The following is a 25,610-nucleotide window of genomic DNA, read 5'->3' as shown; positions in this document are numbered from 1 at the left end:
GGGCATCCCGACCGGGGAATGCTTGCGGAGTCTGGGGGTCGCTTGCCCCTCCCATCGCATTGGGGTCCAGAACACGCGAGGCGCACCGCCCGCTGGGCTTGGGCCAGGCGACGCGCTTCCCGCCCTACAGCAGGTCAAGGGCCTCCCACTTCTCCTTCCTGCCAGGATGCACCCAAGGACCCGGGTACGGCCACCGTACCCGGTCAACTGGACCTGAACCCCACTCACTCGTGACCCAGGGCCCGGGTCAGGAAGCCGCGTGCAGCCCCATGCCCGCCAGGCCCACCCCCCAATCCTTTACAGGGACCTCAGAAGCCCAGGCCTCCATGCGCCCACCATGAGCTTCTCATGGCCATGAGAAGTCAAGGGCTGTGCACCCGAGGCCGGGCCTGTCCACCTCCTCTTTGCTTGGGCTGGAGGCTCAGCTCCCTGCCACAGCCCCGATAGGGAGCCCGGGACCACGCGGGCCTGTCGTGGCAGCCGTCCTCGCGGCCACTCCTTTCTGGGAGCCCCTGTCCCTCCCTAACTGCAAGCGAACCCTGGGCTCGGAAACAAAAGGGGTACCCTCTGAGGGCGACGTCCTCAAGGATCGTCCCCCTCAAGTAGGGAGGAGCGAAGGGTCCACTTCGCCATGCGCCTGCCAGAGGGAAGCGCCCTTGGACTAAGGCGGAGCCTTGGACAACCCATTGCTTCTCAGGTCCTGGCTCCAGCCCCAGTAGGTCCACTCACCTGGGATCCTGAGACTGCCTTGGGGCCAACCTGGGCAGCACGGCTCCCTGAAAGACACGACGGGGGCCATACGAGCTCAGCACGCAGCCACTGGGCCGCAAACATGCCCTGAGGCTGCAGAAGGGTCCACCTCACACCCAGCGCACCCAAGGCGCTTGGGGTGCTCACTGCGCAGGGCATGCAATGGCTCGGGTCCCCCGGCATGGCCTCCAGGGCCTGCAGCCTCAGGCTGAAGAGACCGATGGCCCCGCACGGGAGAGCTGCAGGCCAACGTCCTCTTCCAAAACGCTCCCCTAGGCTGGGCCTCAGCGTAATCCTATTGAGCATGATTTTTAAGTCATCACCTCTCTTCAGACCATATGAGGTTCTCATCATCGACCCAGCCCCGGGCGGCCCGTCCCCATGCCCACATGCCCTTGGACCGGGAGAAGCTCACCACAAGGTCCATCCGGGAGACGAGGGAGCCACGAAGGACAGGAGTTTCGGCACAGGGCGAGCTCTGCTCCGCTTTCAGCACCACTGCGCCTTCCACGCCGGTTCTGAGGGAACTCTCTCTCCGGGGACGGTATCTGCCCGCAAATGTGGAAGACGGGGTCGGTCCCAAGGCAGTCACATTCCTCTGGGGAAGCGGCGGCTGGCTTACCATGCATTTCCTCCAGGGACCTGAGGGAGGATCCCGACCGTGGAATGCTTGCAGAGTTTGGGGGTCCCCTCCTCCACCCATTGCATTTGGGGGCCAGAACACGCAAGGCGGACCGCTGGCTGGGCTTGGGCCAGGCAACGCGGGTCACGCTTTACGGCAGGTCAAGGGCCTCCCACTTCTCCTCTCTGCCAGGATGCACCCCAGGACCCGGGTCCGGCCACCGTGCCCTGTCAACTGGACGTGAACCCCACTCGCTCACGACCCAGGGTCCGCAACACGAAGCCACGTGCACCCCCATGCCTGCCAGTCCCTTCCCCCAACCCTTCGCAGGGAACCTCAGAAGCCCAGGCCTCCATGCGCCCACCCCACGGACACGGGGAAGCCCAAGGCTGCGGACCCCGGGCCGGGCCCGTCCGCCTCCTCTTTGTCTTGGCTCAAGCATCAGCGCCCAGTCACAGCCCCGATAGGGAGCCTAGGACCACGTGGGCGTGTCGTGGCAGGGGTCCACACGGCCACTCCTTTCTGGGAGCCCATGTCCCTCCCTAACTGCAAGGGAAGTCTGCGCTCAGAAACAGAATGGGGATCCTCCGAGGACGGCGTCCTCGAGGACCGTCCCCCTCAAGGACAGAGGAGCACCGGGTCCACTGCGCCATGCGCGTGCCACCGGGAAGCGCTCTTGGCCCAAAGCGCACGCAGCCTCGGACAACTCATTGCTTCTCCGGCGCTCATGGCTCAAGACCCCAGCCGTGCACTCACCTGGGATCCTGACTGCCTTGGGGCCAGCCTGGGCAGCACGGCTCCCTGAAAGACACGACGGGGGCAGCACGAGCTCAGCACGCGGCCAGGGTGCTGCAAACATGCCCTGCCGCTGGACAATGGTCCCCCTGACGCCCAGCGCACACAAGGAGCTTGGGGTGCTCACTGCGCAGGGCATGCACCGGCTCGGGTCCCCCGGGATGGCCTGCAGGGCCTCCAGTCTCCGGCTGAAGAGACCGATGGCCCCGCACGGGAGAGCTGCAGGCCAACGTCCCCTTCCAAAACGCTCCCCTAGGCTGGGCCTCAGCGTAATCCTATTGAGCATGATTTTTAAGTCATCACCTCTCTTCAGACCATATGAGGTTCTCATCATCGACCCTGCCCAGGGCGGCCCCTCCCCATGCACACACGCCCTAGGACCCGGAGCAGCTCACCACAGGGCCATCTCGGAGAACAGGGGGCCACGGAGCACACGAGTTGCGGCACAGGGCAAGCTGCGCTCCGCTTGGACCACCACTGCGCCGATCGCGCTCGTTCTGAGGGAACTCTCTCCGGGGACGCTAGCTGCCTTGGAATGTGGACGACAGTCGGTCCCCGAGGAGTCGCATTCCTCTCGGGAATCGGTGGCCGGCTTACCCATGCATTGCCCACAGGGACCTGAGGGGGCATCCCGACCGGGGAATGCTTGCGGAGTCTGGGGGTCGCTTGCCCCTCCCATCGCATTGGGGTCCAGAACACGCGAGGCGCACCGCCCGCTGGGCTTGGGCCAGGCGACGCGCTTCCCGCCCTACAGCAGGTCAAGGGCCTCCCACTTCTCCTTCCTGCCAGGATGCACCCAAGGACCCGGGTACGGCCACCGTACCCGGTCAACTGGACCTGAACCCCACTCACTCGTGACCCAGGGCCCGGGTCAGGAAGCCGCGTGCAGCCCCATGCCCGCCAGGCCCACCCCCCAATCCTTTACAGGGACCTCAGAAGCCCAGGCCTCCATGCGCCCACCATGAGCTTCTCATGGCCATGAGAAGTCAAGGGCTGTGCACCCGAGGCCGGGCCTGTCCACCTCCTCTTTGCTTGGGCTGGAGGCTCAGCTCCCTGCCACAGCCCCGATAGGGAGCCCGGGACCACGCGGGCCTGTCGTGGCAGCCGTCCTCGCGGCCACTCCTTTCTGGGAGCCCCTGTCCCTCCCTAACTGCAAGCGAACCCTGGGCTCGGAAACAAAAGGGGTACCCTCTGAGGGCGACGTCCTCAAGGATCGTCCCCCTCAAGTAGGGAGGAGCGAAGGGTCCACTTCGCCATGCGCCTGCCAGAGGGAAGCGCCCTTGGACTAAGGCGGAGCCTTGGACAACCCATTGCTTCTCAGGTCCTGGCTCCAGCCCCAGTAGGTCCACTCACCTGGGATCCTGAGACTGCCTTGGGGCCAACCTGGGCAGCACGGCTCCCTGAAAGACACGACGGGGGCCATACGAGCTCAGCACGCAGCCACTGGGCCGCAAACATGCCCTGAGGCTGCAGAAGGGTCCACCTCACACCCAGCGCACCCAAGGCGCTTGGGGTGCTCACTGCGCAGGGCATGCAATGGCTCGGGTCCCCCGGCATGGCCTCCAGGGCCTGCAGCCTCAGGCTGAAGAGACCGATGGCCCCGCACGGGAGAGCTGCAGGCCAACGTCCTCTTCCAAAACGCTCCCCTAGGCTGGGCCTCAGCGTAATCCTATTGAGCATGATTTTTAAGTCATCACCTCTCTTCAGACCATATGAGGTTCTCATCATCGACCCAGCCCCGGGCGGCCCGTCCCCATGCCCACATGCCCTTGGACCGGGAGAAGCTCACCACAAGGTCCATCCGGGAGACGAGGGAGCCACGAAGGACAGGAGTTTCGGCACAGGGCGAGCTCTGCTCCGCTTTCAGCACCACTGCGCCTTCCACGCCGGTTCTGAGGGAACTCTCTCTCCGGGGACGGTATCTGCCCGCAAATGTGGAAGACGGGGTCGGTCCCAAGGCAGTCACATTCCTCTGGGGAAGCGGCGGCTGGCTTACCATGCATTTCCTCCAGGGACCTGAGGGAGGATCCCGACCGTGGAATGCTTGCAGAGTTTGGGGGTCCCCTCCTCCACCCATTGCATTTGGGGGCCAGAACACGCAAGGCGGACCGCTGGCTGGGCTTGGGCCAGGCAACGCGGGTCACGCTTTACGGCAGGTCAAGGGCCTCCCACTTCTCCTCTCTGCCAGGATGCACCCCAGGACCCGGGTCCGGCCACCGTGCCCTGTCAACTGGACGTGAACCCCACTCGCTCACGACCCAGGGTCCGCAACACGAAGCCACGTGCACCCCCATGCCTGCCAGTCCCTTCCCCCAACCCTTCGCAGGGAACCTCAGAAGCCCAGGCCTCCATGCGCCCACCCCACGGACACGGGGAAGCCCAAGGCTGCGGACCCCGGGCCGGGCCCGTCCGCCTCCTCTTTGTCTTGGCTCAAGCATCAGCGCCCAGTCACAGCCCCGATAGGGAGCCTAGGACCACGTGGGCGTGTCGTGGCAGGGGTCCACACGGCCACTCCTTTCTGGGAGCCCATGTCCCTCCCTAACTGCAAGGGAAGTCTGCGCTCAGAAACAGAATGGGGATCCTCCGAGGACGGCGTCCTCGAGGACCGTCCCCCTCAAGGACAGAGGAGCACCGGGTCCACTGCGCCATGCGCGTGCCACCGGGAAGCGCTCTTGGCCCAAAGCGCACGCAGCCTCGGACAACTCATTGCTTCTCCGGCGCTCATGGCTCAAGACCCCAGCCGTGCACTCACCTGGGATCCTGACTGCCTTGGGGCCAGCCTGGGCAGCACGGCTCCCTGAAAGACACGACGGGGGCAGCACGAGCTCAGCACGCGGCCAGGGTGCTGCAAACATGCCCTGCCGCTGGACAATGGTCCCCCTGACGCCCAGCGCACACAAGGAGCTTGGGGTGCTCACTGCGCAGGGCATGCACCGGCTCGGGTCCCCCGGGATGGCCTGCAGGGCCTCCAGTCTCCGGCTGAAGAGACCGATGGCCCCGCACGGGAGAGCTGCAGGCCAACGTCCCCTTCCAAAACGCTCCCCTAGGCTGGGCCTCAGCGTAATCCTATTGAGCATGATTTTTAAGTCATCACCTCTCTTCAGACCATATGAGGTTCTCATCATCGACCCTGCCCAGGGCGGCCCCTCCCCATGCACACACGCCCTAGGACCCGGAGCAGCTCACCACAGGGCCATCTCGGAGAACAGGGGGCCACGGAGCACACGAGTTGCGGCACAGGGCAAGCTGCGCTCCGCTTGGACCACCACTGCGCCGATCGCGCTCGTTCTGAGGGAACTCTCTCCGGGGACGCTAGCTGCCTTGGAATGTGGACGACAGTCGGTCCCCGAGGAGTCGCATTCCTCTCGGGAATCGGTGGCCGGCTTACCCATGCATTGCCCACAGGGACCTGAGGGGGCATCCCGACCGGGGAATGCTTGCGGAGTCTGGGGGTCGCTTGCCCCTCCCATCGCATTGGGGTCCAGAACACGCGAGGCGCACCGCCCGCTGGGCTTGGGCCAGGCGACGCGCTTCCCGCCCTACAGCAGGTCAAGGGCCTCCCACTTCTCCTTCCTGCCAGGATGCACCCAAGGACCCGGGTACGGCCACCGTACCCGGTCAACTGGACCTGAACCCCACTCACTCGTGACCCAGGGCCCGGGTCAGGAAGCCGCGTGCAGCCCCATGCCCGCCAGGCCCACCCCCCAATCCTTTACAGGGACCTCAGAAGCCCAGGCCTCCATGCGCCCACCATGAGCTTCTCATGGCCATGAGAAGTCAAGGGCTGTGCACCCGAGGCCGGGCCTGTCCACCTCCTCTTTGCTTGGGCTGGAGGCTCAGCTCCCTGCCACAGCCCCGATAGGGAGCCCGGGACCACGCGGGCCTGTCGTGGCAGCCGTCCTCGCGGCCACTCCTTTCTGGGAGCCCCTGTCCCTCCCTAACTGCAAGCGAACCCTGGGCTCGGAAACAAAAGGGGTACCCTCTGAGGGCGACGTCCTCAAGGATCGTCCCCCTCAAGTAGGGAGGAGCGAAGGGTCCACTTCGCCATGCGCCTGCCAGAGGGAAGCGCCCTTGGACTAAGGCGGAGCCTTGGACAACCCATTGCTTCTCAGGTCCTGGCTCCAGCCCCAGTAGGTCCACTCACCTGGGATCCTGAGACTGCCTTGGGGCCAACCTGGGCAGCACGGCTCCCTGAAAGACACGACGGGGGCCATACGAGCTCAGCACGCAGCCACTGGGCCGCAAACATGCCCTGAGGCTGCAGAAGGGTCCACCTCACACCCAGCGCACCCAAGGCGCTTGGGGTGCTCACTGCGCAGGGCATGCAATGGCTCGGGTCCCCCGGCATGGCCTCCAGGGCCTGCAGCCTCAGGCTGAAGAGACCGATGGCCCCGCACGGGAGAGCTGCAGGCCAACGTCCTCTTCCAAAACGCTCCCCTAGGCTGGGCCTCAGCGTAATCCTATTGAGCATGATTTTTAAGTCATCACCTCTCTTCAGACCATATGAGGTTCTCATCATCGACCCAGCCCCGGGCGGCCCGTCCCCATGCCCACATGCCCTTGGACCGGGAGAAGCTCACCACAAGGTCCATCCGGGAGACGAGGGAGCCACGAAGGACAGGAGTTTCGGCACAGGGCGAGCTCTGCTCCGCTTTCAGCACCACTGCGCCTTCCACGCCGGTTCTGAGGGAACTCTCTCTCCGGGGACGGTATCCGCCCGCAAATGTGGAAGACGGGGTCGGTCCCAAGGCAGTCACATTCCTCTGGGGAAGCGGCGGCTGGCTTACCATGCATTTCCTCCAGGGACCTGAGGGAGGATCCCGACCGTGGAATGCTTGCAGAGTTTGGGGGTCCCCTCCTCCACCCATTGCATTTGGGGGCCAGAACACGCAAGGCGGACCGCTGGCTGGGCTTGGGCCAGGCAACGCGGGTCACGCTTTACGGCAGGTCAAGGGCCTCCCACTTCTCCTCTCTGCCAGGATGCACCCCAGGACCCGGGTCCGGCCACCGTGCCCTGTCAACTGGACGTGAACCCCACTCGCTCACGACCCAGGGTCCGCAACACGAAGCCACGTGCACCCCCATGCCTGCCAGTCCCTTCCCCCAACCCTTCGCAGGGAACCTCAGAAGCCCAGGCCTCCATGCGCCCACCCCACGGACACGGGGAAGCCCAAGGCTGCGGACCCCGGGCCGGGCCCGTCCGCCTCCTCTTTGTCTTGGCTCAAGCATCAGCGCCCAGTCACAGCCCCGATAGGGAGCCTAGGACCACGTGGGCGTGTCGTGGCAGGGGTCCACACGGCCACTCCTTTCTGGGAGCCCATGTCCCTCCCTAACTGCAAGGGAAGTCTGCGCTCAGAAACAGAATGGGGATCCTCCGAGGACGGCGTCCTCGAGGACCGTCCCCCTCAAGGACAGAGGAGCACCGGGTCCACTGCGCCATGCGCGTGCCACCGGGAAGCGCTCTTGGCCCAAAGCGCACGCAGCCTCGGACAACTCATTGCTTCTCCGGCGCTCATGGCTCAAGACCCCAGCCGTGCACTCACCTGGGATCCTGACTGCCTTGGGGCCAGCCTGGGCAGCACGGCTCCCTGAAAGACACGACGGGGGCAGCACGAGCTCAGCACGCGGCCAGGGTGCTGCAAACATGCCCTGCCGCTGGACAATGGTCCCCCTGACGCCCAGCGCACACAAGGAGCTTGGGGTGCTCACTGCGCAGGGCATGCACCGGCTCGGGTCCCCCGGGATGGCCTGCAGGGCCTCCAGTCTCCGGCTGAAGAGACCGATGGCCCCGCACGGGAGAGCTGCAGGCCAACGTCCCCTTCCAAAACGCTCCCCTAGGCTGGGCCTCAGCGTAATCCTATTGAGCATGATTTTTAAGTCATCACCTCTCTTCAGACCATATGAGGTTCTCATCATCGACCCTGCCCAGGGCGGCCCCTCCCCATGCACACACGCCCTAGGACCCGGAGCAGCTCACCACAGGGCCATCTCGGAGAACAGGGGGCCACGGAGCACACGAGTTGCGGCACAGGGCAAGCTGCGCTCCGCTTGGACCACCACTGCGCCGATCGCGCTCGTTCTGAGGGAACTCTCTCCGGGGACGCTAGCTGCCTTGGAATGTGGACGACAGTCGGTCCCCGAGGAGTCGCATTCCTCTCGGGAATCGGTGGCCGGCTTACCCATGCATTGCCCACAGGGACCTGAGGGGGCATCCCGACCGGGGAATGCTTGCGGAGTCTGGGGGTCGCTTGCCCCTCCCATCGCATTGGGGTCCAGAACACGCGAGGCGCACCGCCCGCTGGGCTTGGGCCAGGCGACGCGCTTCCCGCCCTACAGCAGGTCAAGGGCCTCCCACTTCTCCTTCCTGCCAGGATGCACCCAAGGACCCGGGTACGGCCACCGTACCCGGTCAACTGGACCTGAACCCCACTCACTCGTGACCCAGGGCCCGGGTCAGGAAGCCGCGTGCAGCCCCATGCCCGCCAGGCCCACCCCCCAATCCTTTACAGGGACCTCAGAAGCCCAGGCCTCCATGCGCCCACCATGAGCTTCTCATGGCCATGAGAAGTCAAGGGCTGTGCACCCGAGGCCGGGCCTGTCCACCTCCTCTTTGCTTGGGCTGGAGGCTCAGCTCCCTGCCACAGCCCCGATAGGGAGCCCGGGACCACGCGGGCCTGTCGTGGCAGCCGTCCTCGCGGCCACTCCTTTCTGGGAGCCCCTGTCCCTCCCTAACTGCAAGCGAACCCTGGGCTCGGAAACAAAAGGGGTACCCTCTGAGGGCGACGTCCTCAAGGATCGTCCCCCTCAAGTAGGGAGGAGCGAAGGGTCCACTTCGCCATGCGCCTGCCAGAGGGAAGCGCCCTTGGACTAAGGCGGAGCCTTGGACAACCCATTGCTTCTCAGGTCCTGGCTCCAGCCCCAGTAGGTCCACTCACCTGGGATCCTGAGACTGCCTTGGGGCCAACCTGGGCAGCACGGCTCCCTGAAAGACACGACGGGGGCCATACGAGCTCAGCACACAGCCACTGGGCCGCAAACATGCCCTGAGGCTGCAGAAGGGTCCACCTCACACCCAGCGCACCCAAGGCGCTTGGGGTGCTCACTGCGCAGGGCATGCAATGGCTCGGGTCCCCCGGCATGGCCTCCAGGGCCTGCAGCCTCAGGCTGAAGAGACCGATGGCCCCGCACGGGAGAGCTGCAGGCCAACGTCCTCTTCCAAAACGCTCCCCTAGGCTGGGCCTCAGCGTAATCCTATTGAGCATGATTTTGAAGTCATCACCTCTCTTCAGACCATATGAGGTTCTCATCATCGACCCAGCCCCGGGCGGCCCGTCCCCATGCCCACATGCCCTTGGACCGGGAGAAGCTCACCACAAGGTCCATCCGGGAGACGAGGGAGCCACGAAGGACAGGAGTTTCGGCACAGGGCGAGCTCTGCTCCGCTTTCAGCACCACTGCGCCTTCCACGCCGGTTCTGAGGGAACTCTCTCTCCGGGGACGGTATCCGCCCGCAAATGTGGAAGACGGGGTCGGTCCCAAGGCAGTCACATTCCTCTGGGGAAGCGGCGGCTGGCTTACCATGCATTTCCTCCAGGGACCTGAGGGAGGATCCCGACCGTGGAATGCTTGCAGAGTTTGGGGGTCCCCTCCTCCACCCATTGCATTTGGGGGCCAGAACACGCAAGGCGGACCGCTGGCTGGGCTTGGGCCAGGCAACGCGGGTCACGCTTTACGGCAGGTCAAGGGCCTCCCACTTCTCCTCTCTGCCAGGATGCACCCCAGGACCCGGGTCCGGCCACCGTGCCCTGTCAACTGGACGTGAACCCCACTCGCTCACGACCCAGGGTCCGCAACACGAAGCCACGTGCACCCCCATGCCTGCCAGTCCCTTCCCCCAACCCTTCGCAGGGAACCTCAGAAGCCCAGGCCTCCATGCGCCCACCCCACGGACACGGGGAAGCCCAAGGCTGCGGACCCCGGGCCGGGCCCGTCCGCCTCCTCTTTGTCTTGGCTCAAGCATCAGCGCCCAGTCACAGCCCCGATAGGGAGCCTAGGACCACGTGGGCGTGTCGTGGCAGGGGTCCACACGGCCACTCCTTTCTGGGAGCCCATGTCCCTCCCTAACTGCAAGGGAAGTCTGCGCTCAGAAACAGAATGGGGATCCTCCGAGGACGGCGTCCTCGAGGACCGTCCCCCTCAAGGACAGAGGAGCACCGGGTCCACTGCGCCATGCGCGTGCCACCGGGAAGCGCTCTTGGCCCAAAGCGCACGCAGCCTCGGACAACTCATTGCTTCTCCGGCGCTCATGGCTCAAGACCCCAGCCGTGCACTCACCTGGGATCCTGACTGCCTTGGGGCCAGCCTGGGCAGCACGGCTCCCTGAAAGACACGACGGGGGCAGCACGAGCTCAGCACGCGGCCAGGGTGCTGCAAACATGCCCTGCCGCTGGACAATGGTCCCCCTGACGCCCAGCGCACACAAGGAGCTTGGGGTGCTCACTGCGCAGGGCATGCACCGGCTCGGGTCCCCCGGGATGGCCTGCAGGGCCTCCAGTCTCCGGCTGAAGAGACCGATGGCCCCGCACGGGAGAGCTGCAGGCCAACGTCCCCTTCCAAAACGCTCCCCTAGGCTGGGCCTCAGCGTAATCCTATTGAGCATGATTTTTAAGTCATCACCTCTCTTCAGACCATATGAGGTTCTCATCATCGACCCTGCCCAGGGCGGCCCCTCCCCATGCACACACGCCCTAGGACCCGGAGCAGCTCACCACAGGGCCATCTCGGAGAACAGGGGGCCACGGAGCACACGAGTTGCGGCACAGGGCAAGCTGCGCTCCGCTTGGACCACCACTGCGCCGATCGCGCTCGTTCTGAGGGAACTCTCTCCGGGGACGCTAGCTGCCTTGGAATGTGGACGACAGTCGGTCCCCGAGGAGTCGCATTCCTCTCGGGAATCGGTGGCCGGCTTACCCATGCATTGCCCACAGGGACCTGAGGGGGCATCCCGACCGGGGAATGCTTGCGGAGTCTGGGGGTCGCTTGCCCCTCCCATCGCATTGGGGTCCAGAACACGCGAGGCGCACCGCCCGCTGGGCTTGGGCCAGGCGACGCGCTTCCCGCCCTACAGCAGGTCAAGGGCCTCCCACTTCTCCTTCCTGCCAGGATGCACCCAAGGACCCGGGTACGGCCACCGTACCCGGTCAACTGGACCTGAACCCCACTCACTCGTGACCCAGGGCCCGGGTCAGGAAGCCGCGTGCAGCCCCATGCCCGCCAGGCCCACCCCCCAATCCTTTACAGGGACCTCAGAAGCCCAGGCCTCCATGCGCCCACCATGAGCTTCTCATGGCCATGAGAAGTCAAGGGCTGTGCACCCGAGGCCGGGCCTGTCCACCTCCTCTTTGCTTGGGCTGGAGGCTCAGCTCCCTGCCACAGCCCCGATAGGGAGCCCGGGACCACGCGGGCCTGTCGTGGCAGCCGTCCTCGCGGCCACTCCTTTCTGGGAGCCCCTGTCCCTCCCTAACTGCAAGCGAACCCTGGGCTCGGAAACAAAAGGGGTACCCTCTGAGGGCGACGTCCTCAAGGATCGTCCCCCTCAAGTAGGGAGGAGCGAAGGGTCCACTTCGCCATGCGCCTGCCAGAGGGAAGCGCCCTTGGACTAAGGCGGAGCCTTGGACAACCCATTGCTTCTCAGGTCCTGGCTCCAGCCCCAGTAGGTCCACTCACCTGGGATCCTGAGACTGCCTTGGGGCCAACCTGGGCAGCACGGCTCCCTGAAAGACACGACGGGGGCCATACGAGCTCAGCACGCAGCCACTGGGCCGCAAACATGCCCTGAGGCTGCAGAAGGGTCCACCTCACACCCAGCGCACCCAAGGCGCTTGGGGTGCTCACTGCGCAGGGCATGCAATGGCTCGGGTCCCCCGGCATGGCCTCCAGGGCCTGCAGCCTCAGGCTGAAGAGACCGATGGCCCCGCACGGGAGAGCTGCAGGCCAACGTCCTCTTCCAAAACGCTCCCCTAGGCTGGGCCTCAGCGTAATCCTATTGAGCATGATTTTGAAGTCATCACCTCTCTTCAGACCATATGAGGTTCTCATCATCGACCCAGCCCCGGGCGGCCCGTCCCCATGCCCACATGCCCTTGGACCGGGAGAAGCTCACCACAAGGTCCATCCGGGAGACGAGGGAGCCACGAAGGACAGGAGTTTCGGCACAGGGCGAGCTCTGCTCCGCTTTCAGCACCACTGCGCCTTCCACGCCGGTTCTGAGGGAACTCTCTCTCCGGGGACGGTATCCGCCCGCAAATGTGGAAGACGGGGTCGGTCCCAAGGCAGTCACATTCCTCTGGGGAAGCGGCGGCTGGCTTACCATGCATTTCCTCCAGGGACCTGAGGGAGGATCCCGACCGTGGAATGCTTGCAGAGTTTGGGGGTCCCCTCCTCCACCCATTGCATTTGGGGGCCAGAACACGCAAGGCGGACCGCTGGCTGGGCTTGGGCCAGGCAACGCGGGTCACGCTTTACGGCAGGTCAAGGGCCTCCCACTTCTCCTCTCTGCCAGGATGCACCCCAGGACCCGGGTCCGGCCACCGTGCCCTGTCAACTGGACGTGAACCCCACTCGCTCACGACCCAGGGTCCGCAACACGAAGCCACGTGCACCCCCATGCCTGCCAGTCCCTTCCCCCAACCCTTCGCAGGGAACCTCAGAAGCCCAGGCCTCCATGCGCCCACCCCACGGACACGGGGAAGCCCAAGGCTGCGGACCCCGGGCCGGGCCCGTCCGCCTCCTCTTTGTCTTGGCTCAAGCATCAGCGCCCAGTCACAGCCCCGATAGGGAGCCTAGGACCACGTGGGCGTGTCGTGGCAGGGGTCCACACGGCCACTCCTTTCTGGGAGCCCATGTCCCTCCCTAACTGCAAGGGAAGTCTGCGCTCAGAAACAGAATGGGGATCCTCCGAGGACGGCGTCCTCGAGGACCGTCCCCCTCAAGGACAGAGGAGCACCGGGTCCACTGCGCCATGCGCGTGCCACCGGGAAGCGCTCTTGGCCCAAAGCGCACGCAGCCTCGGACAACTCATTGCTTCTCCGGCGCTCATGGCTCAAGACCCCAGCCGTGCACTCACCTGGGATCCTGACTGCCTTGGGGCCAGCCTGGGCAGCACGGCTCCCTGAAAGACACGACGGGGGCAGCACGAGCTCAGCACGCGGCCAGGGTGCTGCAAACATGCCCTGCCGCTGGACAATGGTCCCCCTGACGCCCAGCGCACACAAGGAGCTTGGGGTGCTCACTGCGCAGGGCATGCACCGGCTCGGGTCCCCCGGGATGGCCTGCAGGGCCTCCAGTCTCCGGCTGAAGAGACCGATGGCCCCGCACGGGAGAGCTGCAGGCCAACGTCCCCTTCCAAAACGCTCCCCTAGGCTGGGCCTCAGCGTAATCCTATTGAGCATGATTTTTAAGTCATCACCTCTCTTCAGACCATATGAGGTTCTCATCATCGACCCTGCCCAGGGCGGCCCCTCCCCATGCACACACGCCCTAGGACCCGGAGCAGCTCACCACAGGGCCATCTCGGAGAACAGGGGGCCACGGAGCACACGAGTTGCGGCACAGGGCAAGCTGCGCTCCGCTTGGACCACCACTGCGCCGATCGCGCTCGTTCTGAGGGAACTCTCTCCGGCGACGCTAGCTGCCTTGGAATGTGGACGACAGTCGGTCCCCGAGGAGTCGCATTCCTCTCGGGAATCGGTGGCCGGCTTACCCATGCATTGCCCACAGGGACCTGAGGGGGCATCCCGACCGGGGAATGCTTGCGGAGTCTGGGGGTCGCTTGCCCCTCCCATCGCATTGGGGTCCAGAACACGCGAGGCGCACCGCCCGCTGGGCTTGGGCCAGGCGACGCGCTTCCCGCCCTACAGCAGGTCAAGGGCCTCCCACTTCTCCTTCCTGCCAGGATGCACCCAAGGACCCGGGTACGGCCACCGTACCCGGTCAACTGGACCTGAACCCCACTCACTCGTGACCCAGGGCCCGGGTCAGGAAGCCGCGTGCAGCCCCATGCCCGCCAGGCCCACCCCCCAATCCTTTACAGGGACCTCAGAAGCCCAGGCCTCCATGCGCCCACCATGAGCTTCTCATGGCCATGAGAAGTCAAGGGCTGTGCACCCGAGGCCGGGCCTGTCCACCTCCTCTTTGCTTGGGCTGGAGGCTCAGCTCCCTGCCACAGCCCCGATAGGGAGCCCGGGACCACGCGGGCCTGTCGTGGCAGCCGTCCTCGCGGCCACTCCTTTCTGGGAGCCCCTGTCCCTCCCTAACTGCAAGCGAACTCTGGGCTCGGAAACAAAAGGGGTACCCTCTGAGGACGACGTCCTCAAGGATCGTCCCCCTCAAGTAGGGAGGAGCGAAGGGTCCACTTCGCCATGCGCCTGACAGAGGGAAGCGCCCTTGGACTAAGGCGGAGCCTTGGACAACCCATTGCTTCTCAGGTCCTGGCTCCAGCCCCAGTAGGTCCACTCACCTGGGATCCTGAGACTGCCTTGGGGCCAACCTGGGCAGCACGGCTCCCTGAAAGACACGACGGGGGCCATACGAGCTCAGCACGCAGCCACTGGGCCGCAAACATGCCCTGAGGCTGCAGAAGCGTCCACCTCACACCCAGCGCACCCAAGGCGCTTGGGGTGCTCACTGCGCAGGGCATGCAATGGCTCGGGTCCCCCGGCATGGCCTCCAGGGCCTGCAGCCTCAGGCTGAAGAGACCGATGGCCCCGCACGGGAGAGCTGCAGGCCAACGTCCTCTTCCAAAACGCTCCCCTAGGCTGGGCCTCAGCGTAATCCTATTGAGCATGATTTTTAAGTCATCACCTCTCTTCAGACCATATGAGGTTCTCATCATCGACCCAGCCCCGGGCGGCCCGTCCCCATGCCCACATGCCCTTGGACCGGGAGAAGCTCACCACAAGGTCCATCCGGGAGACGAGGGAGCCACGAAGGACAGGAGTTTCGGCACAGGGCGAGCTCTGCTCCGCTTTCAGCACCACTGCGCCTTCCACGCCGGTTCTGAGGGAACTCTCTCTCCGGGGACGGTATCCGCCCGCAAATGTGGAAGACGGGGTCGGTCCCAAGGCAGTCACATTCCTCTGGGGAAGCGGCGGCTGGCTTACCATGCATTTCCTCCAGGGACCTGAGGGAGGATCCCGACCGTGGAATGCTTGCAGAGTTTGGGGGTCCCCTCCTCCACCCATTGCATTTGGGGGCCAGAACACGCAAGGCGGACCGCTGGCTGGGCTTGGGCCAGGCAACGCGGGTCACGCTTTACGGCAGGTCAAGGGCCTCCCACTTCTCCTCTCTGCCAGGATGCACCCCAGGACCCGGGTCCGGCCACCGTGCCCTGTCAACTGGACGTGAACCCCACTCGCTCACGACCCAGGGTCCGCAACACGAAGCCACGTGCACCCCCATGCCTGCCAGTCCCTTCCCCCAACCCTTCGCAGGGAACCTCAGAAGCCCAGGCCTCCATGCGCCCACCCCACGGACACGGGGAAGCCCAAGGCTGCGGACCCCGGGCCGGGCCCGTCCGCCTCCTCTTTGTCTTGGCTCAAGCATCAGCGCCCAGTCACAGCCCCGATAGGGAGCCTAGGACCACGTGGGCGTGTCGTGGCAGGGGTCCACACGGCCACTCCTTTCTGGGAGCCCATGTCCCTCCCTAACTGCAAGGGAAGTCTGCGCTCAGAAACAGAATGGGGATCCTCCGAGGACGGCGTCCTCGAGGACCGTCCCCCTCAAGGACAGAGGAGCACCGGGTCCACTGCGCCATGCGCGTGCCACCGGGAAGCGCTCTTGGCCCAAAGCGCACGCAGCCTCGGACAACTCATTGCTTCTCCGGCGCTCATGGCTCAAGACCCCAGCCGTGCACTCACCTGGGATCCTGACTGCCTTGGGGCCAGCCTGGGCAGCACGGCTCCCTGAAAGACACGACGGGGGCAGCACGAGCTCAGCACGCGGCCAGGGTGCTGCAAACATGCCCTGCCGCTGGACAATGGTCCCCCTGACGCCCAGCGCACACAAGGAGCTTGGGGTGCTCACTGCGCAGGGCATGCACCGGCTCGGGTCCCCCGGGATGGCCTGCAGGGCCTCCAGTCTCCGGCTGAAGAGACCGATGGCCCCGCACGGGAGAGCTGCAGGCCAACGTCCCCTTCCAAAACGCTCCCCTAGGCTGGGCCTCAGCGTAATCCTATTGAGCATGATTTTTAAGTCATCACCTCTCTTCAGACCATATGAGGTTCTCATCATCGACCCTGCCCAGGGCGGCCCCTCCCCATGCACACACGCCCTAGGACCCGGAGCAGCTCACCACAGGGCCATCTCGGAGAACAGGGGGCCACGGAGCACACGAGTTGCGGCACAGGGCAAGCTGCGCTCCGCTTGGACCACCACTGCGCCGATCGCGCTCGTTCTGAGGGAACTCTCTCCGGGGACGCTAGCTGCCTTGGAATGTGGACGACAGTCGGTCCCCGAGGAGTCGCATTCCTCTCGGGAATCGGTGGCCGGCTTACCCATGCATTGCCCACAGGGACCTGAGGGGGCATCCCGACCGGGGAATGCTTGCGGAGTCTGGGGGTCGCTTGCCCCTCCCATCGCATTGGGGTCCAGAACACGCGAGGCGCACCGCCCGCTGGGCTTGGGCCAGGCGACGCGCTTCCCGCCCTACAGCAGGTCAAGGGCCTCCCACTTCTCCTTCCTGCCAGGATGCACCCAAGGACCCGGGTACGGCCACCGTACCCGGTCAACTGGACCTGAACCCCACTCACTCGTGACCCAGGGCCCGGGTCAGGAAGCCGCGTGCAGCCCCATGCCCGCCAGGCCCACCCCCCAATCCTTTACAGGGACCTCAGAAGCCCAGGCCTCCATGCGCCCACCATGAGCTTCTCATGGCCATGAGAAGTCAAGGGCTGTGCACCCGAGGCCGGGCCTGTCCACCTCCTCTTTGCTTGGGCTGGAGGCTCAGCTCCCTGCCACAGCCCCGATAGGGAGCCCGGGACCACGCGGGCCTGTCGTGGCAGCCGTCCTCGCGGCCACTCCTTTCTGGGAGCCCCTGTCCCTCCCTAACTGCAAGCGAACCCTGGGCTCGGAAACAAAAGGGGTACCCTCTGAGGGCGACGTCCTCAAGGATCGTCCCCCTCAAGTAGGGAGGAGCGAAGGGTCCACTTCGCCATGCGCCTGCCAGAGGGAAGCGCCCTTGGACTAAGGCGGAGCCTTGGACAACCCATTGCTTCTCAGGTCCTGGCTCCAGCCCCAGTAGGTCCACTCACCTGGGATCCTGAGACTGCCTTGGGGCCAACCTGGGCAGCACGGCTCCCTGAAAGACACGACGGGGGCCATACGAGCTCAGCACGCAGCCACTGGGCCGCAAACATGCCCTGAGGCTGCAGAAGGGTCCACCTCACACCCAGCGCACCCAAGGCGCTTGGGGTGCTCACTGCGCAGGGCATGCAATGGCTCGGGTCCCCCGGCATGGCCTCCAGGGCCTGCAGCCTCAGGCTGAAGAGACCGATGGCCCCGCACGGGAGAGCTGCAGGCCAACGTCCTCTTCCAAAACGCTCCCCTAGGCTGGGCCTCAGCGTAATCCTATTGAGCATGATTTTGAAGTCATCACCTCTCTTCAGACCATATGAGGTTCTCATCATCGACCCAGCCCCGGGCGGCCCGTCCCCATGCCCACATGCCCTTGGACCGGGAGAAGCTCACCACAAGGTCCATCCGGGAGACGAGGGAGCCACGAAGGACAGGAGTTTCGGCACAGGGCGAGCTCTGCTCCGCTTTCAGCACCACTGCGCCTTCCACGCCGGTTCTGAGGGAACTCTCTCTCCGGGGACGGTATCCGCCCGCAAATGTGGAAGACGGGGTCGGTCCCAAGGCAGTCACATTCCTCTGGGGAAGCGGCGGCTGGCTTACCATGCATTTCCTCCAGGGACCTGAGGGAGGATCCCGACCGTGGAATGCTTGCAGAGTTTGGGGGTCCCCTCCTCCACCCATTGCATTTGGGGGCCAGAACACGCAAGGCGGACCGCTGGCTGGGCTTGGGCCAGGCAACGCGGGTCACGCTTTACGGCAGGTCAAGGGCCTCCCACTTCTCCTCTCTGCCAGGATGCACCCCAGGACCCGGGTCCGGCCACCGTGCCCTGTCAACTGGACGTGAACCCCACTCGCTCACGACCCAGGGTCCGCAACACGAAGCCACGTGCACCCCCATGCCTGCCAGTCCCTTCCCCCAACCCTTCGCAGGGAACCTCAGAAGCCCAGGCCTCCATGCGCCCACCCCACGGACACGGGGAAGCCCAAGGCTGCGGACCCCGGGCCGGGCCCGTCCGCCTCCTCTTTGTCTTGGCTCAAGCATCAGCGCCCAGTCACAGCCCCGATAGGGAGCCTAGGACCACGTGGGCGTGTCGTGGCAGGGGTCCACACGGCCACTCCTTTCTGGGAGCCCATGTCCCTCCCTAACTGCAAGGGAAGTCTGCGCTCAGAAACAGAATGGGGATCCTCCGAGGACGGCGTCCTCGAGGACCGTCCCCCTCAAGGACAGAGGAGCACCGGGTCCACTGCGCCATGCGCGTGCCACCGGGAAGCGCTCTTGGCCCAAAGCGCACGCAGCCTCGGACAACTCATTGCTTCTCCGGCGCTCATGGCTCAAGACCCCAGCCGTGCACTCACCTGGGATCCTGACTGCCTTGGGGCCAGCCTGGGCAGCACGGCTCCCTGAAAGACACGACGGGGGCAGCACGAGCTCAGCACGCGGCCAGGGTGCTGCAAACATGCCCTGCCGCTGGACAATGGTCCCCCTGACGCCCAGCGCACACAAGGAGCTTGGGGTGCTCACTGCGCAGGGCATGCACCGGCTCGGGTCCCCCGGGATGGCCTGCAGGGCCTCCAGTCTCCGGCTGAAGAGACCGATGGCCCCGCACGGGAGAGCTGCAGGCCAACGTCCCCTTCCAAAACGCTCCCCTAGGCTGGGCCTCAGCGTAATCCTATTGAGCATGATTTTTAAGTCATCACCTCTCTTCAGACCATATGAGGTTCTCATCATCGACCCTGCCCAGGGCGGCCCCTCCCCATGCACACACGCCCTAGGACCCGGAGCAGCTCACCACAGGGCCATCTCGGAGAACAGGGGGCCACGGAGCACACGAGTTGCGGCACAGGGCAAGCTGCGCTCCGCTTGGACCACCACTGCGCCGATCGCGCTCGTTCTGAGGGAACTCTCTCCGGGGACGCTAGCTGCCTTGGAATGTGGACGACAGTCGGTCCCCGAGGAGTCGCATTCCTCTCGGGAATCGGTGGCCGGCTTACCCATGCATTGCCCACAGGGACCTGAGGGGGCATCCCGACCGGGGAATGCTTGCGGAGTCTGGGGGTCGCTTGCCCCTCCCATCGCATTGGGGTCCAGAACACGCGAGGCGCACCGCCCGCTGGGCTTGGGCCAGGCGACGCGCTTCCCGCCCTACAGCAGGTCAAGGGCCTCCCACTTCTCCTTCCTGCCAGGATGCACCCAAGGACCCGGGTACGGCCACCGTACCCGGTCAACTGGACCTGAACCCCACTCACTCGTGACCCAGGGCCCGGGTCAGGAAGCCGCGTGCAGCCCCATGCCCGCCAGGCCCACCCCCCAATCCTTTACAGGGACCTCAGAAGCCCAGGCCTCCATGCGCCCACCATGAGCTTCTCATGGCCATGAGAAGTCAAGGGCTGTGCACCCGAGGCCGGGCCTGTCCACCTCCTCTTTGCTTGGGCTGGAGGCTCAGCTCCCTGCCACAGCCCCGATAGGGAGCCCGGGACCACGCGGGCCTGTCGTGGCAGCCGTCCTCGCGGCCACTCCTTTCTGGGAGCCCCTGTCCCTCCCTAACTGCAAGCGAACCCTGGGCTCGGAAACAAAAGGGGTACCCTCTGAGGGCGACGTCCTCAAGGATCGTCCCCCTCAAGTAGGGAGGAGCGAAGGGTCCACTTCGCCATGCGCCTGCCAGAGGGAAGCGCCCTTGGACTAAGGCGGAGCCTTGGACAACCCATTGCTTCTCAGGTCCTGGCTCCAGCCCCAGTAGGTCCACTCACCTGGGATCCTGAGACTGCCTTGGGGCCAACCTGGGCAGCACGGCTCCCTGAAAGACACGACGGGGGCCATACGAGCTCAGCACGCAGCCACTGGGCCGCAAACATGCCCTGAGGCTGCAGAAGGGTCCACCTCACACCCAGCGCACCCAAGGCGCTTGGGGTGCTCACTGCGCAGGGCATGCAATGGCTCGGGTCCCCCGGCATGGCCTCCAGGGCCTGCAGCCTCAGGCTGAAGAGACCGATGGCCCCGCACGGGAGAGCTGCAGGCCAACGTCCTCTTCCAAAACGCTCCCCTAGGCTGGGCCTCAGCGTAATCCTATTGAGCATGATTTTGAAGTCATCACCTCTCTTCAGACCATATGAGGTTCTCATCATCGACCCAGCCCCGGGCGGCCCGTCCCCATGCCCACATGCCCTTGGACCGGGAGAAGCTCACCACAAGGTCCATCCGGGAGACGAGGGAGCCACGAAGGACAGGAGTTTCGGCACAGGGCGAGCTCTGCTCCGCTTTCAGCACCACTGCGCCTTCCACGCCGGTTCTGAGGGAACTCTCTCTCCGGGGACGGTATCCGCCCGCAAATGTGGAAGACGGGGTCGGTCCCAAGGCAGTCACATTCCTCTGGGGAAGCGGCGGCTGGCTTACCATGCATTTCCTCCAGGGACCTGAGGGAGGATCCCGACCGTGGAATGCTTGCAGAGTTTGGGGGTCCCCTCCTCCACCCATTGCATTTGGGGGCCAGAACACGCAAGGCGGACCGCTGGCTGGGCTTGGGCCAGGCAACGCGGGTCACGCTTTACGGCAGGTCAAGGGCCTCCCACTTCTCCTCTCTGCCAGGATGCACCCCAGGACCCGGGTCCGGCCACCGTGCCCTGTCAACTGGACGTGAACCCCACTCGCTCACGACCCAGGGTCCGCAACACGAAGCCACGTGCACCCCCATGCCTGCCAGTCCCTTCCCCCAACCCTTCGCAGGGAACCTCAGAAGCCCAGGCCTCCATGCGCCCACCCCACGGACACGGGGAAGCCCAAGGCTGCGGACCCCGGGCCGGGCCCGTCCGCCTCCTCTTTGTCTTGGCTCAAGCATCAGCGCCCAGTCACAGCCCCGATAGGGAGCCTAGGACCACGTGGGCGTGTCGTGGCAGGGGTCCACACGGCCACTCCTTTCTGGGAGCCCATGTCCCTCCCTAACTGCAAGGGAAGTCTGCGCTCAGAAACAGAATGGGGATCCTCCGAGGACGGCGTCCTCGAGGACCGTCCCCCTCAAGGACAGAGGAGCACCGGGTCCACTGCGCCATGCGCGTGCCACCGGGAAGCGCTCTTGGCCCAAAGCGCACGCAGCCTCGGACAACTCATTGCTTCTCCGGCGCTCATGGCTCAAGACCCCAGCCGTGCACTCACCTGGGATCCTGACTGCCTTGGGGCCAGCCTGGGCAGCACGGCTCCCTGAAAGACACGACGGGGGCAGCACGAGCTCAGCACGCGGCCAGGGTGCTGCAAACATGCCCTGCCGCTGGACAATGGTCCCCCTGACGCCCAGCGCACACAAGGAGCTTGGGGTGCTCACTGCGCAGGGCATGCACCGGCTCGGGTCCCCCGGGATGGCCTGCAGGGCCTCCAGTCTCCGGCTGAAGAGACCGATGGCCCCGCACGGGAGAGCTGCAGGCCAACGTCCCCTTCCAAAACGCTCCCCTAGGCTGGGCCTCAGCGTAATCCTATTGAGCATGATTTTTAAGTCATCACCTCTCTTCAGACCATATGAGGTTCTCATCATCGACCCTGCCCAGGGCGGCCCCTCCCCATGCACACACGCCCTAGGACCCGGAGCAGCTCACCACAGGGCCATCTCGGAGAACAGGGGGCCACGGAGCACACGAGTTGCGGCACAGGGCAAGCTGCGCTCCGCTTGGACCACCACTGCGCCGATCGCGCTCGTTCTGAGGGAACTCTCTCCGGCGACGCTAGCTGCCTTGGAATGTGGACGACAGTCGGTCCCCGAGGAGTCGCATTCCTCTCGGGAATCGGTGGCCGGCTTACCCATGCATTGCCCACAGGGACCTGAGGGGGCATCCCGACCGGGGAATGCTTGCGGAGTCTGGGGGTCGCTTGCCCCTCCCATCGCATTGGGGTCCAGAACACGCGAGGCGCACCGCCCGCTGGGCTTGGGCCAGGCGACGCGCTTCCCGCCCTACAGCAGGTCAAGGGCCTCCCACTTCTCCTTCCTGCCAGGATGCACCCAAGGACCCGGGTACGGCCACCGTACCCGGTCAACTGGACCTGAACCCCACTCACTCGTGACCCAGGGCCCGGGTCAGGAAGCCGCGTGCAGCCCCATGCCCGCCAGGCCCACCCCCCAATCCTTTACAGGGACCTCAGAAGCCCAGGCCTCCATGCGCCCACCATGAGCTTCTCATGGCCATGAGAAGTCAAGGGCTGTGCACCCGAGGCCGGGCCTGTCCACCTCCTCTTTGCTTGGGCTGGAGGCTCAGCTCCCTGCCACAGCCCCGATAGGGAGCCCGGGACCACGCGGGCCTGTCGTGGCAGCCGTCCTCGCGGCCACTCCTTTCTGGGAGCCCCTGTCCCTCCCTAACTGCAAGCGAACTCTGGGCTCGGAAACAAAAGGGGTACCCTCTGAGGACGACGTCCTCAAGGATCGTCCCCCTCAAGTAGGGAGGAGCGAAGGGTCCACTTCGCCATGCGCCTGACAGAGGGAAGCGCCCTTGGACTAAGGCGGAGCCTTGGACAACCCATTGCTTCTCAGGTCCTGGCTCCAGCCCCAGTAGGTCCACTCACCTGGGATCCTGAGACTGCCTTGGGGCCAACCTGGGCAGCACGGCTCCCTGAAAGACACGACGGGGGCCATACGAGCTCAGCACGCAGCCACTGGGCCGCAAACATGCCCTGAGGCTGCAGAAGCGTCCACCTCACACCCAGCGCACCCAAGGCGCTTGGGGTGCTCACTGCGCAGGGCATGCAATGGCTCGGGTCCCCCGGCATGGCCTCCAGGGCCTGCAGCCTCAGGCTGAAGAGACCGATGGCCCCGCACGGGAGAGCTGCAGGCCAACGTCCTCTTCCAAAACGCTCCCCTAGGCTGGGCCTCAGCGTAATCCTATTGAGCATGATTTTTAAGTCATCACCTCTCTTCAGACCATATGAGGTTCTCATCATCGACCCAGCCCCGGGCGGCCCGTCCCCATGCCCACATGCCCTTGGACCGGGAGAAGCTCACCACAAGGTCCATCCGGGAGACGAGGGAGCCACGAAGGACAGGAGTTTCGGCACAGGGCGAGCTCTGCTCCGCTTTCAGCACCACTGCGCCTTCCACGCCGGTTCTGAGGGAACTCTCTCTCCGGGGACGGTATCCGCCCGCAAATGTGGAAGACGGGGTCGGTCCCAAGGCAGTCACATTCCTCTGGGGAAGCGGCGGCTGGCTTACCATGCATTTCCTCCAGGGACCTGAGGGAGGATCCCGACCGTGGAATGCTTGCAGAGTTTGGGGGTCCCCTCCTCCACCCATTGCATTTGGGGGCCAGAACACGCAAGGCGGACCGCTGGCTGGGCTTGGGCCAGGCAACGCGGGTCACGCTTTACGGCAGGTCAAGGGCCTCCCACTTCTCCTCTCTGCCAGGATGCACCCCAGGACCCGGGTCCGGCCACCGTGCCCTGTCAACTGGACGTGAACCCCACTCGCTCACGACCCAGGGTCCGCAACACGAAGCCACGTGCACCCCCATGCCTGCCAGTCCCTTCCCCCAACCCTTCGCAGGGAACCTCAGAAGCCCAGGCCTCCATGCGCCCACCCCACGGACACGGGGAAGCCCAAGGCTGCGGACCCCGGGCCGGGCCCGTCCGCCTCCTCTTTGTCTTGGCTCAAGCATCAGCGCCCAGTCACAGCCCCGATAGGGAGCCTAGGACCACGTGGGCGTGTCGTGGCAGGGGTCCACACGGCCACTCCTTTCTGGGAGCCCATGTCCCTCCCTAACTGCAAGGGAAGTCTGCGCTCAGAAACAGAATGGGGATCCTCCGAGGACGGCGTCCTCGAGGACCGTCCCCCTCAAGGACAGAGGAGCACCGGGTCCACTGCGCCATGCGCGTGCCACCGGGAAGCGCTCTTGGCCCAAAGCGCACGCAGCCTCGGACAACTCATTGCTTCTCCGGCGCTCATGGCTCAAGACCCCAGCCATGCACTCACCTGGGATCCTGACTGCCTTGGGGCCAGCCTGGGCAGCACGGCTCCCTGAAAGACACGACGGGGGCAGCACGAGCTCAGCACGCGGCCAGGGTGCTGCAAACATGCCCTGCCGCTGGACAATGGTCCCCCTGACGCCCAGCGCACACAAGGAGCTTGGGGTGCTCACTGCGCAGGGCATGCACCGGCTCGGGTCCCCCGGGATGGCCTGCAGGGCCTCCAGTCTCCGGCTGAAGAGACCGATGGCCCCGCACGGGAGAGCTGCAGGCCAACGTCCCCTTCCAAAACGCTCCCCTAGGCTGGGCCTCAGCGTAATCCTATTGAGCATGATTTTTAAGTCATCACCTCTCTTCAGACCATATGAGGTTCTCATCATCGACCCTGCCCAGGGCGGCCCCTCCCCATGCACACACGCCCTAGGACCCGGAGCAGCTCACCACAGGGCCATCTCGGAGAACAGGGGGCCACGGAGCACACGAGTTGCGGCACAGGGCAAGCTGCGCTCCGCTTGGACCACCACTGCGCCGATCGCGCTCGTTCTGAGGGACCTCTCTCCGGGGACGCTAGCTGCCTTGGAATGTGGACGACAGTCGGTCCCCGAGGAGTCGCATTCCTCTCGGGAATCGGTGGCCGGCTTACCCATGCATTGCCCACAGGGACCTGAGGGGGCATCCCGACCGGGGAATGCTTGCGGAGTCTGGGGGTCGCTTGCCCCTCCCATCGCATTGGGGTCCAGAACACGCGAGGCGCACCGCCCGCTGGGCTTGGGCCAGGCGACGCGCTTCCCGCCCTACAGCAGGTCAAGGGCCTCCCACTTCTCCTTCCTGCCAGGATGCACCCAAGGACCCGGGTACGGCCACCGTACCCGGTCAACTGGACCTGAACCCCACTCACTCGTGACCCAGGGCCCGGGTCAGGAAGCCGCGTGCAGCCCCATGCCCGCCAGGCCCACCCCCCAATCCTTTACAGGGACCTCAGAAGCCCAGGCCTCCATGCGCCCACCATGAGCTTCTCATGGCCATGAGAAGTCAAGGGCTGTGCACCCGAGGCCGGGCCTGTCCACCTCCTCTTTGCTTGGGCTGGAGGCTCAGCTCCCTGCCACAGCCCCGATAGGGAGCCCGGGACCACGCGGGCCTGTCGTGGCAGCCGTCCTCGCG

The 25,610-nt window shown here is 65.4% G+C and overlaps 18 non-coding genes across 18 annotated transcripts; all 18 read right to left on the bottom strand.

Annotated features, from left to right (window-relative positions):
* Positions 1–1,029: 1,029 nt before the first annotated feature.
* LOC142872140 (small nucleolar RNA SNORD115) lies at positions 1,030–1,110 on the bottom strand. The gene has a single exon (XR_012920381.1). It is a non-coding gene; the product is annotated as a small nucleolar RNA SNORD115 (small nucleolar RNA).
* A 1,316-nt stretch (positions 1,111–2,426) lies between these two features.
* On the bottom strand, positions 2,427–2,507 carry LOC142872139 (small nucleolar RNA SNORD115). The gene has a single exon (XR_012920380.1). It is a non-coding gene; the product is annotated as a small nucleolar RNA SNORD115 (small nucleolar RNA).
* A 1,313-nt stretch (positions 2,508–3,820) lies between these two features.
* On the bottom strand, positions 3,821–3,901 carry LOC142872138 (small nucleolar RNA SNORD115). Its single transcript, XR_012920379.1, has one exon. It is a non-coding gene; the product is annotated as a small nucleolar RNA SNORD115 (small nucleolar RNA).
* A 1,316-nt stretch (positions 3,902–5,217) lies between these two features.
* On the bottom strand, positions 5,218–5,298 carry LOC142872137 (small nucleolar RNA SNORD115). Its single transcript, XR_012920378.1, has one exon. It is a non-coding gene; the product is annotated as a small nucleolar RNA SNORD115 (small nucleolar RNA).
* Positions 5,299–6,611: 1,313 nt separating this feature from the next.
* LOC142872136 (small nucleolar RNA SNORD115) lies at positions 6,612–6,692 on the bottom strand. The gene has a single exon (XR_012920377.1). It is a non-coding gene; the product is annotated as a small nucleolar RNA SNORD115 (small nucleolar RNA).
* A 1,316-nt stretch (positions 6,693–8,008) lies between these two features.
* On the bottom strand, positions 8,009–8,089 carry LOC142872135 (small nucleolar RNA SNORD115). Its single transcript, XR_012920376.1, has one exon. It is a non-coding gene; the product is annotated as a small nucleolar RNA SNORD115 (small nucleolar RNA).
* Positions 8,090–9,402: 1,313 nt separating this feature from the next.
* On the bottom strand, positions 9,403–9,483 carry LOC142872171 (small nucleolar RNA SNORD115). Its single transcript, XR_012920412.1, has one exon. It is a non-coding gene; the product is annotated as a small nucleolar RNA SNORD115 (small nucleolar RNA).
* Positions 9,484–10,799: 1,316 nt separating this feature from the next.
* Positions 10,800–10,880, bottom strand: LOC142872134 (small nucleolar RNA SNORD115). The gene has a single exon (XR_012920375.1). It is a non-coding gene; the product is annotated as a small nucleolar RNA SNORD115 (small nucleolar RNA).
* A 1,313-nt stretch (positions 10,881–12,193) lies between these two features.
* Positions 12,194–12,274, bottom strand: LOC142872170 (small nucleolar RNA SNORD115). The gene has a single exon (XR_012920411.1). It is a non-coding gene; the product is annotated as a small nucleolar RNA SNORD115 (small nucleolar RNA).
* A 1,316-nt stretch (positions 12,275–13,590) lies between these two features.
* On the bottom strand, positions 13,591–13,671 carry LOC142872133 (small nucleolar RNA SNORD115). The gene has a single exon (XR_012920374.1). It is a non-coding gene; the product is annotated as a small nucleolar RNA SNORD115 (small nucleolar RNA).
* A 1,313-nt stretch (positions 13,672–14,984) lies between these two features.
* LOC142872132 (small nucleolar RNA SNORD115) lies at positions 14,985–15,065 on the bottom strand. Its single transcript, XR_012920373.1, has one exon. It is a non-coding gene; the product is annotated as a small nucleolar RNA SNORD115 (small nucleolar RNA).
* A 1,316-nt stretch (positions 15,066–16,381) lies between these two features.
* Positions 16,382–16,462, bottom strand: LOC142872131 (small nucleolar RNA SNORD115). Its single transcript, XR_012920372.1, has one exon. It is a non-coding gene; the product is annotated as a small nucleolar RNA SNORD115 (small nucleolar RNA).
* Positions 16,463–17,775: 1,313 nt separating this feature from the next.
* LOC142872169 (small nucleolar RNA SNORD115) lies at positions 17,776–17,856 on the bottom strand. Its single transcript, XR_012920410.1, has one exon. It is a non-coding gene; the product is annotated as a small nucleolar RNA SNORD115 (small nucleolar RNA).
* Positions 17,857–19,172: 1,316 nt separating this feature from the next.
* LOC142872130 (small nucleolar RNA SNORD115) lies at positions 19,173–19,253 on the bottom strand. Its single transcript, XR_012920371.1, has one exon. It is a non-coding gene; the product is annotated as a small nucleolar RNA SNORD115 (small nucleolar RNA).
* Positions 19,254–20,566: 1,313 nt separating this feature from the next.
* On the bottom strand, positions 20,567–20,647 carry LOC142872168 (small nucleolar RNA SNORD115). Its single transcript, XR_012920409.1, has one exon. It is a non-coding gene; the product is annotated as a small nucleolar RNA SNORD115 (small nucleolar RNA).
* Positions 20,648–21,963: 1,316 nt separating this feature from the next.
* On the bottom strand, positions 21,964–22,044 carry LOC142872129 (small nucleolar RNA SNORD115). Its single transcript, XR_012920370.1, has one exon. It is a non-coding gene; the product is annotated as a small nucleolar RNA SNORD115 (small nucleolar RNA).
* Positions 22,045–23,357: 1,313 nt separating this feature from the next.
* On the bottom strand, positions 23,358–23,438 carry LOC142872128 (small nucleolar RNA SNORD115). Its single transcript, XR_012920369.1, has one exon. It is a non-coding gene; the product is annotated as a small nucleolar RNA SNORD115 (small nucleolar RNA).
* A 1,316-nt stretch (positions 23,439–24,754) lies between these two features.
* Positions 24,755–24,835, bottom strand: LOC142872127 (small nucleolar RNA SNORD115). The gene has a single exon (XR_012920368.1). It is a non-coding gene; the product is annotated as a small nucleolar RNA SNORD115 (small nucleolar RNA).
* Positions 24,836–25,610: the final 775 nt, after the last annotated feature.

The sequence above is a fragment of the Microcebus murinus genome, chromosome 7 (assembly GCF_040939455.1).
Source record: "Microcebus murinus isolate Inina chromosome 7, M.murinus_Inina_mat1.0, whole genome shotgun sequence".
Taxonomy (NCBI): Eukaryota; Metazoa; Chordata; class Mammalia; order Primates; family Cheirogaleidae; genus Microcebus; species Microcebus murinus.
Note: the sequence above shows the minus strand (reverse complement) of the source record. Positions and strands in the feature narration are given on the sequence as shown.